This window comes from Telopea speciosissima, chromosome 2 (genome assembly GCF_018873765.1).
Source record: "Telopea speciosissima isolate NSW1024214 ecotype Mountain lineage chromosome 2, Tspe_v1, whole genome shotgun sequence".
Classification (NCBI taxonomy): domain Eukaryota; kingdom Viridiplantae; phylum Streptophyta; class Magnoliopsida; order Proteales; family Proteaceae; genus Telopea; species Telopea speciosissima.
In genome coordinates, this window is record NC_057917.1 from 32,304,856 (window position 1) to 32,307,138 (window position 2,283).

Consider the following 2,283-nt stretch of genomic DNA (forward strand, 5'->3'; position numbering starts at 1 on the left):
TAAAGCATGTATAGATGGGTCCCATGCTAGGCCCTTAAGGTTAAAATCAAATTTTAACCAAGACAGCACGAGCGGACTCACGGATGGTTTCAGCAAAGGTGAGTCCATCCCAGGCTCCGTTTAGGCCAAAAGGTAAAACAGAGCGAGCGGACCCACGAATGGAACATCATACTTGGATCCGATCGTGCATCCGTTCGACACCTGAGAAACACCTAAAAGGGAGCGGATTAACGGGCGGATGTGCTTCTTGGGTTAACCCCTGCATCCGTTCGATCCTTGAGACATACCGAAGAGCAACTGGCCTTGGGCGGAGGCAAACAGAGTGAATCCATATCTTCATCTGCTGAGGCCATTTTACTGGATTTATACTGGGTGGGCTCGTAGGTGGTACCATAATTGGTGGATTCGATCGTTCATCCGCTGACAATCTCTTTCGAGATTTCAGAGGGCTTTTGCTCCAGCTTGAAGCTTGGAGTGCCCCAAGCTCTCAGGGACAAGGGAGAGGTGTCTAAGTCTTCTTAGGGTCACTAGAACTTAGGTTTACCTCAAAGATCCAAGATCCAACAAGGTTTGGTCTCAAATTAGTCCAAGGGTTGGGTTTTATGGCTTAGGACCAGGGTTCACCAACAATAGCTGTAAATGCAGCACTTAAAGGTCTAGATTAACTCCATTAGAGCTCCCAATTAAGGCCAAGCATCACCTTGAGTCCCAAATGGAACCCTAGGTTAGCCCAAGCTCAAGAACTCATCAAAATACAAAGTGGAAATGGAGAGAGAGAGATTCCAAGCTTGGAGTCTTACCTTGGTGAGATTCTCCTTCCAACCATCCTCTCCATCTCTCCTCCTCCTCTTTCTCTTCTCCCTTGGGTCTGGTCAGCTTGGGGAGGAGGTGTGGGGCAGCCAGCCATTTTGGCATAGCTCCCGTCTTCTTCCCTTCCCCTCCTATTCCTCTCCTACTTCTACTTCTTCTTCTTCCTTCCTCCTTCTCCTCCTTTCCTTGTCTCTTCTCCTCCACAGTTTGCTTGGGAGGGGGAGAGATAAGTGAATGAGAGGGGTTTCCTTATCCTTTAAGGGGTTAGATAGGCCTTAGGTCATGTTTGGTTAGGTGCCCTTTAGAATGTAATTAACCCTTGGGCTTTAAATGGGTTTTAGCTAGGTCTTAGGGCTTGTTTGGTCTTAGTCAAAACCATTAAGTCCATTAGGTCATGTTTAGGGTACACCCTAAGTCCATAGGACTTAATTGTCCTCTAAGGTCTGTTTGGTTTTTTGGTTTGGGTGTATAAAACCCATTATTCCTTTAAATTATGCTTTACGGGCCCACTTTCATGTCCCACATAACTAATTAATGGTAAGGGCAGGGGTCCATATGGTCCAAAGGCCCAATTATAGTATTCGGGATACGGGGGTGTGGGTCCCATACGAAAATTACCATAAGGGCAAGTAACAGCACAGGCGGATCCTCGAGCGGATTCAGTACGAGTGAGTCTGTTCATAACTCTGGTGCTGCTGTCAGGGCCCAAACTTCAAGGAAAGTTACGGGGCTTTGACCCACACTTCCAGGTCTTCGAGGGGATACTCTTAGTAATATCTTAAGTCTAAGGTTACAGGTGTTGGCTAGTGCCACCGTGGCATTTGCCCCTTAGGTAAAGGTCTAAACTGCCCCGAGGTATAGGGGTATATTTGGGGTGCGGGTGTAACAGGATTTTTTTCCTCTATGGTTCGCTCACCATACAGTTCGTGAGGTTCCCCTTAGGGATGCTTGACACATGTCGAACAAAAATCCAAGGGCTGGCTTTTCAAATATAGTATAAGATGGTGGTTTCCAATGAACGTGTGACTCTCTCTCTCTCCTCTCTCCACTCTCCACTCTTTCCTTAAAACCAGACTTATCTCTCTCCTCTCTCCACTCTTTCCTCAAAACCAGACTTGTCTCTCTCCTCTCTCCACGTAAGCAGTTTCCCAATGAAACAATAACTCTCACATCTCCTCTCTCACGTCTCCTCTTTCCCGCTCTCGTCTCTCTCCTCTCTTTATACTATTTCCAAAAATCAATGAAGAGCGTGCCTTGGAGAAACTCCAGTGAAGCCGATGGCTGTTATCCTTCCTTCTTTCTCCATCCATCCATCCTTTGTGGTTCCATAAATGATATTCCATCCTCCACCATTTGGATCTTCGATTCTCGATTCAGTCGATGGGAATTCGGTCCCAAAATGTGTGTCGGTAGGGAATTTGCCGTTGCTGATGTTCTCAATGGGAAAATTTATGTCATGGGAGGTTGCTTGGT